The sequence below is a fragment of the Cervus canadensis genome, chromosome 26, assembly GCF_019320065.1.
Source record: "Cervus canadensis isolate Bull #8, Minnesota chromosome 26, ASM1932006v1, whole genome shotgun sequence".
NCBI lineage: Eukaryota > Metazoa > Chordata > Mammalia > Artiodactyla > Cervidae > Cervus > Cervus canadensis.
Genome location: NC_057411.1, coordinates 921929 through 940880, shown reverse-complemented (window position 1 = coordinate 940880; position 18952 = coordinate 921929). Strand labels below are relative to the sequence as shown.

The 18952-nt window shown below is 41.0% G+C and overlaps 1 long non-coding RNA gene and 1 pseudogene across 1 annotated transcript; both read left to right on the top strand.

The window, feature by feature from the left end:
• Positions 1 to 13: 13 nt before the first annotated feature.
• On the top strand, positions 14 to 6513 carry LOC122428230. Its single transcript, XR_006265668.1, has 2 exons — positions 14 to 421; positions 5770 to 6513. It is a non-coding gene; the product is annotated as an uncharacterized LOC122428230 (long non-coding RNA).
• A 699-nt stretch (positions 6514 to 7212) lies between these two features.
• LOC122428228 lies at positions 7213 to 8304 on the top strand (annotated as a pseudogene).
• Positions 8305 to 18952: the final 10648 nt, after the last annotated feature.

Below are 18952 nucleotides of genomic sequence, written 5' to 3'. Positions count from 1 at the left end.
CCAGCGGCCTGAGTCTCCTGGGGAGCCTGGGAGCCCTGGTAGTATGGTCTGCTTCCTTACAGCTCCAGCTACTGTGGGGCTTGTTAACCTGCCTCGTGTGTGCATGCTCCCTTGAATCTGACTCTTTGAGACTCCATAGACTGTAGCCCACCAGGCTCTTCTGTCCATGGAATTTCCCAGGCAAGATTAATGGAGTGGATTGCCATTTCTTCCTCCAGGGGGTGTTCCCTACCCAGGGATGGAAATTGTGTCTCCTGCAGTGACAGGTGGATTCTTTGTCACTGAGCCACCTGGGAAGCCCATTTACCTGCCTAAGCCTCCACTTTCCCACCTGTGAAATGAAGCTAGTTATAGTAAGAAGTGATCACATCTGTGCGCTAGCTGGCCAGACTTGAAAGAAATACAGACCAGACTCTTGTTGGTGAGTTGACTCCCTTGGAAGGCTGTTTATATATTTGCCAATATATAAACTTCTGCAAGAAGTTGCCTAAATAGGTTTCAATATCAGATTTTCCATTCATTTATTCATCCTGTAAACATTTAACTTTAATTCACCATGTTTTTTCTTTTTTTAAATTATGTATATTTTAGTGTTTCTGTTTTATTGTGCTAGTCTACATTGTGTGTGTGCAGGGTGTTTTTTTGTTTTTGTTTGCCACTCTGTGTGGCACATGGCATCTTAGTTCCCTGACCAGGGATCCGAACCCATGCCCCATGCATTGGCATAACAGAGTCAACCACTGGACCACCGGGGAAGTCCCTGCCATGCTTTCTTTTCTTTTTTTTTAAATTTAGTTCTGTGCATTGTGATTTCTCATTTTATTATTTTTTTTAAATTTATTTTAATTGGAGGCTAATTACTTTACAATATTATGGTAGTTTTTGCCATACATTCACATGAATCAGCCATGGGTATACACGTGTTCCCCATCATCACCCTCCTTCCCCATCCCATCCCTCGGAGTCATCCCAGTGCACCAGCCCTGAGCACTCTGTCTCATGCATTGAACCTGGACTGGTGATCTATTTCACATATACATGTTTCAGTGCTATTCTCTCAAATCATCCCATCCTCGCCTTCTCCCACAGGGTCCAAAAGTCTGTTCTTTACATCTGTGTCTCTTTTGCTGTCTCGCATATAGGGTCATCGTTACCATCTTTCTAAATTCCATATATTTGGGTTAATATACTATATTGGTGTTTTTCTTTCTGAGTTACTTCACTCTGTATAATAGGCTCCAGCTTCATCCACCTCATTAGAACTGATTCAAATGCATTCTTTTTAATAGCTGAATAATATTCCATTGTGTATATGTACCATAGCTTTCTTATCCATTCATCTTCTGATGGACATCTAGATAGTTTCTATGTCCTGGCTATTGTAAACAGTGCTGTGATGAGCAATGGAGTACACGTGTCTCTTTCAATTCTGGTTTCCTCAGTGTGTATGGCCAGCAGTGGGATTGCTGGGCCGTATGGCAGTTCTATTTCCAGTTTTTTAAGGAATCTCCACACTGTTCTCCATAGTGGCTGTACTAGTTTGCATTCCCACCAACAGTGTAAGAGGGTTCCCTTTTCTCCACACCCTCTTCAGCATTTATTGTTTGTAGACTTTTTGATAGCAGCCATTCTGACCTGCATGAGATGGTACCTCATTGTGTTTTGATTTGCATTTCTCTGATAATGAGTGATGTTGAGCATCTTTTCATGTGTTTGTTAGCCATCTGTATGTCTTCTTTGGAGAAATGTCTGTTTAGTTATTTGGCCCAGTTTTTGATTGGATCACTTATTTTTCTGGAATTGAGCTGCAGGAGTTGCTTGTATAATTTTGAGATTAATTCTTTGTCAGTTGCTTCATTTGCTATTATTTTCTCCCACTTTGAAGGCTGTCTTTTCACCTTGCTTATAGTTTCCTTTGTTGTGCAAAAGCTTTTAAGTTTAATTAGGTCCCATTTGTTTATTTTTGCTTTTATTTCCATTACTCTGGGAGGTGGGTCATAGAGGATCCTGCTATGATTTATGTCAGAGAGTGTTTTGCCTATGTTCTCCTTTAGGAGTTTTATAGTTTCTGGTCTTACATTTAGATCTATGATCCATTTTGAGTTTATTTTTTTTGTATGGTGTTAGAAAGTGTTCTAGTTTCATTCTTTTACAAGTGGTTGACCAGTTTTCCCAGCACCACTTGTTAAAGAGGTTGTCTTTTCTCCATTGTATATTCTTGCCTCCTTTATCAAAGATAAGATGTCCATAGGTGTGTGGATTTATCTCTGGGCTTTCTATTTTGTTCTGTTAATCTATGTTTCTGTCTTTGTGCTAGTATCATACTGTCTTGATGACTGTGGCTTTGTAGTAGAGACTGAAGTCAGGCAGGTTGATTCCTCCTGTTCCAGTCTTCTTTCTCAAGATTGCTTTGGCTAGTCAAGGTTTTTTTTGTATTTCCATACAAATTGTGAAATTATTTGTTCTAGTTCTCTGAAAAATACTGCTGGTAGCTTGATAGGGATTACATTGAATCTATAGATTGCTTTGGGTAGTATACTCATTTTCAATGTATTGATACTTCCAATCATGAACATGGTATATTTCTCCATTCTGCCATGCTTTCTTAACTGGAATATACAACAAGGGTGAGCAGCAGTTTATCAGAGGATATGTGCCCAGTGCTCAGTCACTCAGTCGTGTCTGATTATTTGCAACCTTGTGGACTGTAGCTGACCAGGCTCTTTAGTCCATGGAATTTTCCAGGCAAGAAAACCGGAGTGGGTTGCCATTCGCTTCTCCAGGGGATCTTCCTGACCCAGGGATCAAACCTGAGTTTCCTGCATCTCCTGCATTGACAGGCAGATTCTTTACCACTGAGCCACCTGGGAAGCCCATAAGAGGATATAGAGACTCAGAAATTTAATATTGCACATCTTTCCAAAGCATTAAGTTTACCTCTGTGCATGCTAAGTCTCATCAGTTGTGTCTGACTCTTTGCGACCCCATGGACTGTAGCCCACCAGGCTCCTCTGTCCATAGGATTCTTCAGCCAAGAATACTGGAGTGGATTGCTGTTTCCTCCTCCAGGGGATCTTCCCAAGCCAGGGATCAAACCCACATCTCTAATGTCTCCTGCATTGGCAAGTGGGTTCTTTACCACTAGCACCACCTGGGATACCCATAAGTTTACCTAGTGTAAGCAATTCATAACATTTTCATGTTAAAACAAACAGGGGTAAGCCACAGACAGTGCTGTAAAATGCATACAAAGTTTTAGGATAAAGCTTTGCAGGCTCATGGTAGACTTCTTTATGTCTTACAGGATCCAGGTGGAATTAGTTCCTTCTCTTCTGCAATTAATTGAACATGAGTTGTTAAATAAGTATTGTTGCTGGCCAAACTCTTGGCCTTCTCTATCCACCAAAGCTGAATCAAAAAAATACAAAGACAGAGTTTGGAGGAAATAGAAAGATGGCTTTGATTCTCAGCTGGCAGAGAGAACACAAGGCTTATGCCTCAAGAACTGTGCTCCCTGCTCCATGAGGATTCTAGGGACTTACATAAGCCAAGGGCTCACAGTCAGGAGTCAGTGATGAGGAACAAGGTGATAGGATCTTGATTTTTTTCCTCTTGCATTATTTCAAAGACTGTCATAAACTGGCGTCAGTAACCCGGTAATTGAGTCTGGCAGTTTGGTGGTGGCTCTTTGGCCTTTTTTTTTTTTTTCTGATATGTAACTACAAGGGAGGGTGTTGCAAGGGTAAACACAAGATAGGGGATGTATTTAGCATAGAGTCAAAGGAAAAAATGTCAATTGTAGCACCTGTACAGTTAGGAGGCAGAAAAGCAAACCTAGCTACAGACATGCAGAGTTAAGAGCAGTTAAAATTTAAAAAGCTAGGAATGTTCAGACCTGCTCACTGTTCTCTTTATCTTCTTTGTTCTCAGGAAAGGGAAAGAGAAAAACTCAGTCCTCTTTTTTTTTCTTTTCACTGAAACAGTATTTTAGAAGATACAAAATATATACCCCTCCAAAAGTATATAATCTGAACTGAAAGAAGATACATGAACAAATCAATTAAGTAGCTATCTAGAGATGTGTCTTTTTTGAGAAGTAGAAGAGATTGCTTCTGTATCTGTGAGGTCACTACACATTAGACTCCTGCCATGACAGAACTATGAGAAGCCAATTCACGTCCCCACTAGAGAAACCTGGAGAAAAAAGTCAAATTCTGCTGGTGACTCACTAAGGAAACCGAATCAGAAACAGTAAGGATGGGTCTTTCTTACACAGAGCAAAAGCTAAGATGATCAAGGCAAGTGGGTTTGGGAGGATGGAGAAGATTACAAAGGGCAGGAACTGGGGGAAGGCCATCCAGGTAAATGGAGCAACGTCTAGAAAAGAGACAAAGTCAGGAAAAACGAAGCTGTGTTGGACGTTCAGGTGAACTCAGAAGTTTCACCACATATGATGGCATGATCTAATGAAGGGAGCTTGAAGCCAAGGACAAAGAATGTGAAATGTACCTCCCACTTAGGACATGCTTAAGTGAAGCTTGCTGACTTTACACAAACAGGATGAGGCAGGTGTGATGATACATTCCACAGCACCCTGGCTAGTGAAAACCAGTTCAGCTCCAGAGTCAGCTTGCAATGTTTCCAGTTTGGCTCCTCCTCCTCTTCCCTCACCTCCCTATCCTCTCCCATTCTAACAGGCATTAAAAAAACCTTTTGCAACACCACCCACACCATTGTATGCAGTTAAGCTGGGAGTAGTCCTATGAGATGATTCATCCAGAGGTGGAATAACCTATGCTAGTAGATTAAGTGGGAAAGGGTTGGGATCACCCAGTTTGGGGTGTAGGTTGACTCACAAGTTTCTAATGTATATATCTTCATAATTACTAGATCGTCCTGGGAAGGAACTGATTCGTTTCATCTTGATTAGTCCCCTGTGCAAGATTTGAGGGAGTAAGCCACAGGCAAGCCTAGAAAACCACAGGCCTCACCCCACTGGGCAGAGTTTTTACTGGGTAGTTAATTGCAGAATAGGACAGGTACTTTCTGCAGCCACCCCAGAAAGAAAAGGAAGAAGATGGTGTGAGGGTTGTATACCAGCAATTCCTTCCCAGACGACCAGCATCTCCTAGCAGCAGATTGGAGCAAGGTGGCAAAAGAGGACAGATGTGTTATCCTACAACATGTCCCTAGAGGCCAAGACATCTGCCCCATATATAGCATCACTAACCATGTGTGCACTGGGTTTTCTATATGATGCTGCTGCTGCTGCTAAGTCACTTCAGTCGTGTCCGACTCTGTGCGACCCCATAGACGGCAGCCCACCAGGCTCCTCCGTCCCTGGGATTCTCCAGGCAAGAACACTGGAGTGGGTTGCCATTTCCTTCTCCTTCCATATGATGGGGACCTTGCTAAGGCCAAACTAAGAAACAGGAGGTCTGTTGAGCAAAAGTGCTCAGTTATTCTAGCAGATCCTCTGTCCAGTGATAGGAGCCAAAAGTGCACCTTTTTGTCCTGGTAAGAATCAATTGATTAGCCCCTTTTATTAGGTTGGTGCATAAGTAATCATGGTTTACATTGCTGAACTTTGCCATTTGATATTGGAATACATGCTAAATAAATGGGTTACGTTATACATCATTTTAATGCATATTTCTCACTTTATGTTTTTTGCTACTGACATTACTTGTGGTTTATTTTATATTTATTTTAGACTATAGACATGACACTAGACAAAAAGCAAACTTGAGTGTTTTTTTTTAATTCGAGTTCAAAATGGGTCATAAGGAAGTGGAGACAACTTGCAACATCAACAACACATTTGGCCCAGGAGCTGCTAATAAAGGTACAGTGCCGCAGTGGTTCAGGAAGTTTTGTCAAGGAGACGGGAGACTTGCAGATGAGGAGTGTAGTGGCCATCTGTCGAAAGCTGACAAAGACCGATTGAGAGCCATCATCCAGGCTGATCATCTTACAACTACACAAGAAATTGCCAAAAAAAAGAAAGCAACTCAACGTCAACCCTGCTACAGTCATTCAGCATTTGAAGCAAATTGGAAAGTTGATAAAGCTCGGTAAGTGGGTGCCTCATGAGCCGACCACAAACCAAAAAAAATCATCACTTTGAAGTGTCATCTTCTTATTCTAGGCAACAACAATGAATCATTTTCCATTGAATTGTGATGTGTGATGAAAAGTGCATTTTATACAACAACCGGTAATGACCAGCTTAGCTTTTGAACCAAGAAGAAGCTCCAGAGCACTTCCCAAAGCCAAACTTGCACCAAAAAAGGTCATGGTCACTGTTTGGTGCTCTGCTGTGGTCTTATCCACTACAGTGTTCTGAATCCTGGTGAAACCATTACATCTGAGAAGTATGCTCAGCAAATCGATGAGATGCACCAAAAACTACAGCACCTACAGCCAGCATTGGTCAACAGAAAGTGCCCAATTCATCTCCACGGCAATACCCAACCACACATCACACAACCAATGCATCAAAAGTTGAATGAATTAGGCTATGAAAGTTTGCCTCATCCTCCATATTCACCTGACTTCTCGCCAACTGACTACCACTTCTTCAAGCATCTCCACAACGTTTGCAGGGAAAACCCTTCCATAACGACAGCAGGCAGAATGTTTTCCAAGTGTTCGTTGAATCCTGAAACGAGGATTTTTACACTACAAGAATAAACAAACACTTCTCATTGGCAAAAATGTGTTGATTATAATGGTTCTTATTAATTAATAAAGATGTGTTTGAGCCTAGTCATAATGCTTTAAAATTCACAGTCCGAAACTGCAATTACTTCTGTACCAAACTAATACTTATGAGATAGATGCATTGTCCAGGAGGCATTAAGAGGAGGGCAGAGGATGCATCAGAAGGAATCCTGGCACTGTTCCTCCTGGAGGTCTCTAGTATGCAAAGTTGGTTGCTGGAGAGGAGTAGAAGGAATTTGCATAAGGACCTCAGAGCCTTCTGAGAGAGAATGAGTTGGAATCCCAACATTTTGGGCCTCAATACCTGTTTTTAGAAATCTGAAGTCTTGCAAACTGGCTGCCTAGATGAATATACTATCAATCTTTCCAAGAAGAAATAAAAGTTGAGAATACAAAGCAGATTATAGCAACAAGACTTTTATTTTCTATTTAAATTATTTTAAAAACAATACTTTTTCCTTAAAGCATTCCTTCATTTAGTATCCACCTTCCTAAAATATCCGCCTTTCATCCTAGAAGGTGAACATTTTCAGCAATAAAAAGGAAGTCTAATGACCCAGTGATGCTCTGCCTAAGAATATATACATACAAAATTAATCTGACAATATTAAATCAGTGGTAATTTACCACAGAACTGGGCTAAGTAAATCGTATACTACAACAGAAAAATGTGGGTTCTAAGTCAATTAATACTATATATGATATAATATTTGCAATATAATAATATAGTGAGAGCAAACATTTAGTCCATTTATGAAAAACAGAATTTTCAAGCCTAATAACACACAAGCAATAGTCACACTAATTACAACTAATTATTGCAAGTGTGCAAGTTCTTTCATTTTTTTAAGGTCTGGGCTTGCAGTGACTTGTGGCTCCTTCCTGTGCTTCTTCGCTCTCTTGCTCAGGCCTGTGGATGACGGGCAAGTATCCTGGCCTTCATATTGCCAGGAAGCTCCGTAGCCACAGACTGGACTGGAAATGACTTGATAAACAGGACGTGCATGCTAAGTTGCTTCAGTCACGTCCGACTCTTTGTGATCCTATAGACTGTAGCCTGCCAGGCTCCTCTGTCCATGGGATTCTCCAGGCAAGAATACTGGGGTGGGTTGCCATGCTCTCCTTCAGGGAATTTTCCCCACTCAAGGATCCAACCCTGCACTGCTCCTGCATTGGCAGGAGAGTTCTTTACCACTAGCACCACCTGGGAAGCCCCAGTAAACAGTATAAGAAAGCCCATTTGTGCACAACTCTGACAGCCAACCCTTTTGGAGGTGCATGTCATGCCTAGGGAATTGTGGTTGAAAAAGTAGGAGTTGAAGCCAGAGCCAAATTCTGCCGTTAGGAAGTGTGTCAGGGTTCAGTGATCAGAAATGGCAGGAAAAAAAAAAATCGCAACCTTTGTACCAATGATGGCTGTTTGAATTTTATTGAGGAAAAGGATGAAGTTCTGGTTGCTGGATTTGGTTGCAAAGGTCATGCTGTTGGTGACATTCCTGGAGTCCAGTTTCAGGTTGTCAAAGTGGCCAGTGTCTCTCTTTGACCTTGTACAAAGGCTAGAAGGAAAGGCCAAGAACATAAGTTTGATGGTGAGCATGATAGTAATACATTTTCATAATAGCAAAAATGGTCTGATTTGCTTTCTTCATGCAATCATCCTAGTGTCTAATATGTACATCAAGTTCATGGAGTTTTAGAATTAAAAGGGATCTTAGAAACAATCCATTTTTTAGATAAGCAGATACCCCAGTTCTCTTATTCTACAAATAAGTGACATACTCCAACGTCAAGTTATTGAAGGGACAAACTAGACCAGTCTCTTGATTTCTATTTCCTACCTTAAAATATACATATTCAAGTATGTAGTATTCTACAAATATCAACTAGGACAAGCTTATTCAAAATGTTCAAGTTTACTATATCCTTACTGACTGCTTGCTCTATCAATTACTGAGAGAGTGAAATCATCTAATATAATTGTGGATCTGCCTATTTTTTTAAAGGTACATTTAAAAATATTTCTTAATTCTGAATTTTCTCTCCTTTAGACTGACTTTCCATCCACGGCCTTCCATGGTGGCTGAGGTGGTAAAAATTGGCCTGCAATGCAGGAGACCTGGGTTCGATCCCTGGGTTGGGAAGATCCCCTGGAGAAGGGAACCGGCTACTTGCTCCAGTATTCTTGTCTGGAGAATCCCCACGGACAGAGGAGCCTGGCAGGCTGCAGTCTGAAGGATTGCAAGGAGTCGGACACGACTGCGACTTTCACTTTCCATCCACTTGATTTAAATTAAGACAGTTTTCTGCAAGGACAGGAACAGCAGAATGGACTCAATAAGCCATACAGAGTTGTCCCCAAACCCTGGCACTGCCTGGAAACAGGAGGGATCACAGAGAGACGTGGAAGTTTCCCTGTGGAGTTAATGGGCCTGTGAGGGGCTCCAGCACTGTGCTCACGTGGTCATCCGTTTACATAAAATTTTCAAAAGTAAGCTATTTTAAACACAGTTGGTCCAGCCAGCTAGCTGTCCCTTCCACTTCAACGTCCTGTCTGTCACATTTTCTCATATCAAAGGCATTAGAGTGGCGGCAGGCAGTTGTGGGTCCTGCTGCGGAGAAACTGAGGGGGTGAAGTGTCAGCTGCAATTTTGAATGTTGTTTTGGAAATTTTCTGTAAAAATAAGTGAGAAGCAATAGACATTTACTTATTTTATTAAAGAACTGAAAAAATAATTTCCAACATTGTTGAGACATACTTTACAAAGTTGTGTAAAGTATGTACAAAGTTGTGTATAAAACTTAAGGTGCACAGCATGATGATATATATATCTGTTGTGAAATGATTAACACAAAAAGTTAGTTAACACACCCACCTCACACAGTTACCATTTTGAAAGAAAATTAAGGTAGTAAATTTAGTGGAATATGAAAGAAAAGTGGTTATTAAGAAGAATGAAATCAGGAGAAATTAGCCTGATATTGAAAAACAAATTGCGACCAAAAAATTCCAGATCATACCAAAAGCAGTAATTCATCAAGAAGAAGAGACAGGGACCTCCTTGATGGTTCAGTGGCTGGGAGTCTGCACTCCCAATGCAGCGGGCCCAGGTTCGATCCCTGGTCAGGGAACTAGATCCCACATGCTGCAACTTAAACCTAGTACAGCAAAATAAATAAATAAAAATAAATTTTAAAAAAGAAGAGACAAGTGTCAAACAGAAGTAATCAGTTTTTGGACTGATTGATGGTTGATGATTCCATTAAGGAAGAGAAGTGAAAATACACTTAATTAGAAAAGTATTTAGATACCTTGCTAATTTAACATGAAATGCTGCCATCTAAAAAACAGAAATTGTATCCACTGCAAGGGGGACATAGAGATAAACTGGTTAATAAGTGCTACCTATTTCAAGCAGTATTCAAGATTACATATTGTAGTAGAAAACTAGAAAATGTCCTGAAACCACATGTATGAATCATAGATTTTTTATGATTGAGAAACTGACTACCAAATTTGACCATCAACCTGAAATACACAGAACATTGCAAATGGATTGTGAAGTTGAGGGAAATTCTTCTCAACCATCAACAGTTTAAAAAAAAAAAAAGATGAAGCATCATTGAGGAAAATCTGAATTGTCTTTCTATTCTCACCACAGAAAACATTGCAAAACCTTTTTTAAAAAGAAGAGGCAAAGAATTTTTTAATGTAAGATAAAAGAGAGGTTGGGAGGTGTGTAAGACAGCTAGTTAATACAAAATATTTTGTTTTCTGGATAGTGCAATGCTTGTGGCAGCTGTCAGCATTTTGAAATCTGTAATCTGTTGTCATTTCTTTTCTTATTTTAAAGTAGATATTTTCTTCCACCTTTGACATTATATTTGTTACTTTGTATTCTTTAATCTTTTAGAGGGTCCCCCGAATTGAATAAACTACAAGTTCCACAAAACCAGTACTTGACCAGGAAGTAAGTTAAAATGGCAATCTATTTTCCTTTTTCATTTTTTTTTTTAAGATTTTTTTGATGTGGACCATTTGTAAAGTCTTTATTGAATGTGTTACAGGTTGCCTCTGTTTTATGTTTTTTGGTTTTCTGGCCACCAGGCATGTGGGATCCTAGCTCCTTGACTGGGGATTGTACTCTCACCGCCTGCATTGGAAGGCAAAATCCTAACCACTGGACCACCAGGCAAGTCCCAGCAATTTATTTTCTTAATAGGAAGAAATTGGGCTATCTTTTCGCTGCCTGTGGGGAGCACACAATCGGAAGTCAACCAGTGTGGTGACAGGGCTTTGGTTTGTAGAGTCTCGACCAGCAGGGGGCAGTGAGGTAGAACAATTCCAAGTAAGCTCACACTGCCATGAAAAATAACAGCAAAAGATTATTTTGCATACTGCCTGGTGCCAGATGTTTCACCTCCGTGCTTTGGAATATTTCAGAGGAAGAATGCTTTAAGAAGTGTATGAAGCATAAATATAGCTTCCCTAATCAGTTAAAATAAGAGTCAGATATTCAATAGCATGTAGACTCCTCCTCTCCAGTATTATAATTATTTATTCAGTTATACTGTTATGAGCTGGTGGCAGGTGGAAAAGTCAGGGTCAGTGTCCCTGGGTCATTTCCAGCACTGATGCCCAAGATCCTTGGTATAACCATTAAGGATAATAGCCAGTACCTCCATGAGGCTGGTTGTATGCCAGGCATTGTTCTAAGTTCTTCATATTGTCTCGGATAATGCTCACAACAACCCATCACTATTGCAGCACTATTATTATTATTGTTTTCAGACGAGGAAACTGGGCCTCCGAGAAGTTAAATAATTGATAAGTTCACATAGCAAGTGACAGAGCTGGGCTTTGAGTCTAGGCAACCTGGTTCAAGAATCGGAGCACTTGGCCGCCTCCAATAACCTTTTGCTACAAGTCCAGTTCTATCTTTACGCCTCCCAAAGAGAACATCATTATAAAGCGATCAGTAGACTATACTGTGAGAAGCGCAATATTGCAATACTCTAGTCTTTTAACAGTGGTAGAGACGATGCTGCTACTAAATCAGATTCTCCCCCTCCCTGTTAAGAAAGCTACTTTGCACAAGAGTAGATGAGAAAGAACTCTGCTTCACCCACTTTCCTCCTCTGGTGGCTGACCAAGGCGGCTGACAGCTCACAGACTTCCCACAGGAGCACGCTAAGGTTTCTCTCTCCTCTGTACTCCCTTCAAGTTACCCGGTCTCTCCTCTCATTGCTGGGAAACTCTGAAAGAATCCACCTTACTGATTCTCCCTATTCATTCACTCACTCTTCACTCCTCCCCTGGCTTCAGCCCTATCCATTCTTCTGAGAAGCTTCAGTCAGCCAATTCCAGCTCCCCTAGACTCTTCCCGTGGCCTCCACAACCTTCTCCCTCTGGGTCTCCTGTGGCCTCTCTGCCATTCCTTTGTGACCTCCCCTCCTGCGCCCTGCTCCTCTCTGCTCTTCTCCTTCTAAACCTCTCCCTGGACCTCCCATCCTCTGGTCCTAACTGTCTCTTGGAGACTGACGGCTTCCAACATGTTCTTGCTCCGGCCACTCTCCTTTCTGTTCATCTTGTATTCCCTGCTGTCCATTATACATCTCTCTTTGGGTGACTCTAGTCAGAAATGTCTAAAATATTATCTTCTGCCCACCAACTGCATTTCTTTTCTTATTTTCTCCGTTTCAGCTCACAGCATCACCCTTTACTAAAGCTAGACATCCCAGCTCCATCTTGCATCCCTTGCTGCCCCTCAAGTCCATCTGGCCTGTGAGTGGTGGTTACGCTTCCTCCGACATGTTTCCAGGCCTCTTTCCCCCTGAGTCGCCATTTCCACAGCCCCTGCTCAGTCTCAAATCTATTCCTCCTCATCACCTCTGTTCAATAGCATATTTTAACTTATTAGTCTACTTTCATAGCCATTGCTTCCATCCCCACCCTCTTACTTTCACCCTATCCCACTTATAGCAAGGAGATCCAACCAGTCCATCCTAAAGGAAATCAGTCCTGAATATTCATTGGAAGGACTGATGCTGAAGCTGAAACTCCAATACTTTGGCCACCTGATGCAAAGAACTGACTCATTGGAAAAGACCCTGATGATGGGAATGATTGAAGGCAGGAGGAGAAGGGGCCGACAGAGGATGAGATGGTTGAATGGCATCACCGACTCAATAGACGTGGGTTTGAGTAAACTCCAGGAATTGGTGATGGACAGGGAGGCCTGGCGTGCTGTGGTTCATGGGGTTGCAAAGAGTCGGACACAACTGAGCAACTGAACTGACTGACTTTGTTTCTAAAATAAAGACTGATGACATTACTCTTCCACTTTAAGATCTTCGGTGGCTTTTCTCTAAGACCAGCGTGTGTTACCTAGAACGTCATTTAGGGACAGCTGCAGTTCAGTCCCAACCTGTGTGTCTAAGTTCCCCTCTGGCTACAATGCCCACTCTGCCCCCTCACTGCATGCCCTAGACTTGAGCCATCCGTCTGGACAGGGCAAAGAACAAAATCTTGTTAGGCAGACTGCCTAGGGGGTCAGTATCTAACTCTCCCACATTTAGCTAGGTGACTTTAGAACTACGATTTAATCTCTCTGAGCCTCAGTTTCTTTGTCTTCAAAATGGCTCTAATGATCCTTTTTCTACAAGAATACTTATTCACCGAACATTTACAAAGGGCTTACTATGTACATAAGGTTGAGCTCGGAACTCAATAAATATGAGTTCTTTTCTCTACACCTGCTTCTGCCTCATCTTTGTTAATGCAGTTCTTTCTACCATGCAGACCTCTTGCATCCCCATCCCGAATCCTTCAAGGTCAGGTTCTGTGACATTAGTGAAGGTTCAAGGCAAGGCCTAGCACACCTCAGAGGGGACTTGGACCAGTTTTTTACCGTGTATTTTGCTAGCTTTCTAATGGATTCTTTCCTCCTATACGCTGGGAGATCTTTGAAAGTAGGAACGGTGTCTTATGTATTTTTGCATCTAACTATGTACATAAATACATTCACAAGGAAAAAATTACACAGTGTTATCTATTGTTACCAAGACATTATGACTCCTAGCACAGTTTTCTGGAAATTAATTGCAGATGTACTCTGTGTTGACATGTCCCAGACATTTTCAAATTGCTTTTCATATTGTGCTGAATAACTTTTTCACTTTGGTACAATAAAACCTTGTGAATTTGACACACGAAGTGTTTGAGAAAACATGAGTAAATAAACTATGTTTGGATTTTCCAATATTTATATTAGAAAATGGTGATTAGTTAGCTAGAAAACAGTCTTTGTTAATGTTTCTGTATTATTTTGAATAAACAGTTCTGAATTAATGATGTTTAGCTATGCTTGTCTCTGCTATTACTACACACCTTTCTGTTACTTGTTTTGTTCTTCTCTGTCTCCCCACTCCCCACTAGAATGTAAATGTCCAAAAAGGCAGGAATCTTGTCTATCTTGTTCACTGCTATGTTTCTGGAGTCTAAAACAGTGTTTAATAACATCTGTTGCTAGTTGGTAAGAAAAGGAATGTATGCTATATTTTAATTTTAATAGAATGCAACTTATTAAAAAGCAAAATATGTGTACCAATATATTTAAGATATTGGTTGAATGATAACCTAGATGATTCAGTATTTGTCGATGTCTCCATATGTATGACCCACAAACACCTCAAGGTCTCAAGCCTTGTGTCCAGTTGAGTTTCCAAGCACATCCTACAGCCAAACCTTTTTCACACTCCTTTGGACCCAGATTCCACTCCCATTCCTTTCCTGTTTTGAAGACACTCTTGCTTCTTTCCTTACTTGGAAGTTTGGGGCATCTGATGTGAAATTCTCCACTTCCTCTTTGTCTGCTTCAAAGTTAACTCATTCACTTGACTCACACTCCCTTTCCACACCTCGCACAGCTTCATCTCTATGCATTTTCTCTTTCCCTAGAAGTTTCTTTCCAGTACTCTGGGCCTAAATCCATTCCTCCTTCACTGCTCACCACACAAACTGTTTTCTCCATGAAGCCTTCTTAGGGCTCTCCAGCCAGAAGTAACCCCTACCTCACCTGACCTTTCTCAGTACCTTACGCATATCTCCTTTAAAACATCCTAACAAAAAACAAGGCCTGCTTTGTGCCAAGCATTGCAGTTTTGGAGAAGGTTAACGGAACATGGTTCTAGCCCTTGAAGGAGTATAATTTCATGGGTGACTATCGGGCAGTATTATCAAGAATGTTTCAGATCCTTTCTTAGAATACAAGCTACCTAAAGTGGGTCTTTGGTCCTCCCATCTTCATATCCCACAGAGCAACTCCTATGGTGCCATGTACTAAGACAATGCATATTTCTAGGTTGTTTAAGATAATTCTGTAAAAAAGTGCTTGCCTGCCCTTCATACAACATTGTCCAGAAAGGAAGTCTTCCCCTCTCATTCCCACAATACGGTAAGTTTCCTTATGATCAGTCAGCAGATACAAATGCAAAAGCTGTGGCTAAAAAAGAGAGAGAGAGATTGTCCCTTCTTATTTTTTAATAATGGAAGAAATGGTGACTGAAGAAAGGGAAAAGAGGTGAAGGACATCCCAGCTAAGATATGCTAAGATCAGGAGAAGCCAGAGCAGGCAGACAGATATTCTCCAAAAGAAAGAGGGAAAGAGAGAGAGAGAGTATGAGTGAGAGAGAAAGGCGTAAGGAAAGAAAAGGAGAGGGCAGGAGACACCTTTCTGTCAGAAGCTAATAAGAAGTTTTATTTTGTTTTAAATAAGGAAAATAAGTGGATTTTTCAGTTCAGTTCAGTCGCTCAGGCAAGTCTGACTCTTTGAAACCCCATGGACTGCAGCATGCCAGGCCTCCCTGTCCATCACCAACTCCCGAAGCTTGCTCAAACTCATGTCCATCAAGTCAGTGATGCCATCCAACCATCTCATCCTCTGTCATTACCTTCTCCTCCTGCCCTCAATCTTTCCCAGCATCAGGGTATTTTCAAATGAGTCAGTTCTTTGCATCAGGTGGCCAAAATATTGGAGTTTCAGCTTCGGCATCAGTCCTTCCAATGAATATTCAGGACTGATCTCCTTTAGGATGGACTGGTTGGATCTCCTTGCAGTCCAAGGGACTCTCAAGAGTCTTCTCCAACAGCACAGTTCAAAAGCATCAATTCTTTGGTGCTCAGCTTTCTTTACAGTCCAACTCTCACATCCAAACATAACTACTGGAAAAACCATAGTTTTGACTAGATGGACCTGTGTTGGCAAAGTAATGTCTCTGCTTTTTAATATGCTCTTTAAGTTGGTCATAACTTTTCTTCCAAGGAGCAGGTGTCTTAATTTCATGGCTGTAGTCACCATTTGCAGTAATTTTGGAGCCCCTCCCAAATGAAGTCTCTCACTGTTTCCATTGTTTCCCCATCTACTTGCCATGAAGTGATGGGACTGCACGCCATGATCTTAGTTTTCTGAATGTTGAGTTTTAAGCCAACTTTTTCACTCTCCTCTTTCACTTTCTTCAAGAGGCTCTTTAGTTCTTCTTCATTTTCTGCCATAAGGGTGGTGTCATCTGCTTATCTCAGGTTATTGATATTTCTCCCAGCAGTCTTGATTCCAACTTGTGCTTCATCCAGCCTGGTATTTCGCATGATGTACTCTGCATATAAGTTAAATAAGCAGGATGGCTTAGAAAACTAAGCTCATGGCATCCGGTCCCATCACTTCATGGCAAATAGATGGGGAAACAGTGGCTGACTTTATTTTTGGGGGCTCCAAAATCACTGCAGATGGTGACTGCAACCATGAAATTAAAAGACGCTTACTCCTTGGAAGGAAAGTTAAGACCAACCTAGACAGCATATTAAAAAGCAAAGACATTACTTTGTCAACAAAGGTCCGTCTAGTCAAGGCTGTGGTTTTTCCAGTAGTCATGTATGGATGTGAGAGTTGGACTATAAAGAAAGCTGAGCACCAAAGAATTGATGCTTTTGAACTCTGGTGTTGGAGAAGACTCTTGAGAGTCCCTTGGACTGCAAGGAGATCCAACCAGTCCATCCTAAAGGAGATCAGTCCTGGGTGTTCATTGGAAGGACTGATGTTGAAGCTGAAACTCCAATATTTTGGCCACCTGATGCAAAGAGATGACTTACTTCAAAAGACCCTGATGCTGGGAAAGATTGAGGGCAAGAGGAGAAGGGGACGACAGAGGATGAGATGGTTAGATGGCATCACTGACTCAATGGACATGAGTTTGGGTAAACGCTGAGAGTTGGTGATAGACAGGGAGGCCTGGCGTGCTGCGGTTCATGGGGTCACAAAGGGTCAGACACGACTGAGTGACTGAAGTGAACTGAAGCAGGGTGACAATATACAGCCTTGACATACTCCTTTCCCTATTTGGAACCAGTCTGCTGTTCCATCTTCAGTCCTAACTGTTGCTTCTTGACCTGCATACAGATTTCTCAGGAGACAGGTAAGGTGGTCTGGTATTCCCATCTCTTGAAGAATCTTCCAGTTTGTTGTGATCCACAGTCAAAGGCTTTGGCATAGTCAATAAAGCAGAAGTAGATGTTTTTGTGGAACTCTCTTGCTTTTTCAATGATCCAGCGGAGGTTGGCAATTTGATCTCTGGTTCCTCTGCCTTTTCTAAATTCTACTTGAACATCTGGAAGTCCACGGTTCAAGTACTGTTGAAGTCTGGTTGGAGAATTTTGAGCTTTGCTTTGCTAGCGTGTGAGATGAGTGCAATTGCACAGTAGTTTGAACAGTTTTTGGCATTGCTTTTCTTTGGGATTGGAATGATAGCTGACCTGCAGTCCTGTGGCCGCTTCTGAGTTTTCCAAATTTGCTGGCATACTGAGTGCAGCACTTTAACAGCATCATCTTTTAGGATTTGGAATTTGGAATTCCATCACCTCCACTAGCTTTGTCTGTAGTAATGCTTCTTAAGGTCCACTTGACTTCGCATTCCAGGATGTCTGGCTCTAGGTGAGTGATTGCACCACATGGTTTTCTGGGTCATGAAGACCTTTTTTGTACAGTTCTTCTGTGTATTCTTGCCACCTCTTCTTAATGTCTTCTGCTTCTGTTAGGTCCATATGATTTCTGTCCTTTATTGGGCCCATCTTTGCATGAAATGTTCCCTTGGTATCTCCAATTTTCTTGAAGAGATCTCTAATCTTCCAATTCTACTGATTTCTACCTGTAAACAATAGACTGTATATTTTATATACAGTGGACTTTTATATACTGAATATACTGGATATTTTATATACAGTGGGTTTTTAGTGCTTTCTTAACATATTCTACAGTCTGGGCAAACTTTGAAACCATTATAGTAAGTGAAAGAAGCTGGTCACAAAAGGCCACGTATTACGTGATTCTGTTTATGTGAAGTGTCCAGAACAGGTAAGTCTGTGGAGACAGAAGCTAAGTTTGTGACTGCTGAAGGAGGAGGAAACAGACGTGACTGCAAACGGGTTACGGGGTTTCTTTCTTGGGTGATGTAAATGTTGCGGAATGCGTGTTGATGGTTGGACTAGTCTGTGAACATACTAAAAAACTAATTGTACATTTTAAGAAGGAGAGGCTCTTTCTTTTTTCATTGAAATATGGTTGATTTTAAATACTGTTTTAGTTTCAGGTATGCAGAAAATGACTCAGCTATGTATATATATGTGTACATCTATATTCTTTTTTTGGATCCTTTTCCATTATAGATTATTACGAGATGATGAATATAGGTCCTTGTGCTGTACAGTAGGTCCTTGTTGTTTATCTATTTTATACACAGTGGTGTGCATCTGTTAACTCCATACTCTCTGTTTATCCCTCCCCCCTTCTCCTTTGGTAGCCATAAGTTTCTTTTCTATATTTGTCTGTTATATAAATAAGTGCATTTGTATCATTTATTAAGATTCCACATATAAGTGATATCATATAATATTTGTCTTTCTTTATAACTTACTACACTTAGTATGATAATCTCTAGGTCCATTCATGTTGCTGCAAATGGCAAGATTTCATTTCTTTTTATAGCTGAGTAAAATTCCATTGTACCAATGAAATATATATACATGTTTATCCATTCATCTGTCCATGGACATTTAGATCACTTCCATGTCTTGGCTATTGTAAATATTGCCGCTATGAACATTGGGGTTCATGTATCTTTCAAAATTCAAATTTTTGTCTTTTCCAGGTATGTACCTAGGAGTGGGATTGCTGGATCATAT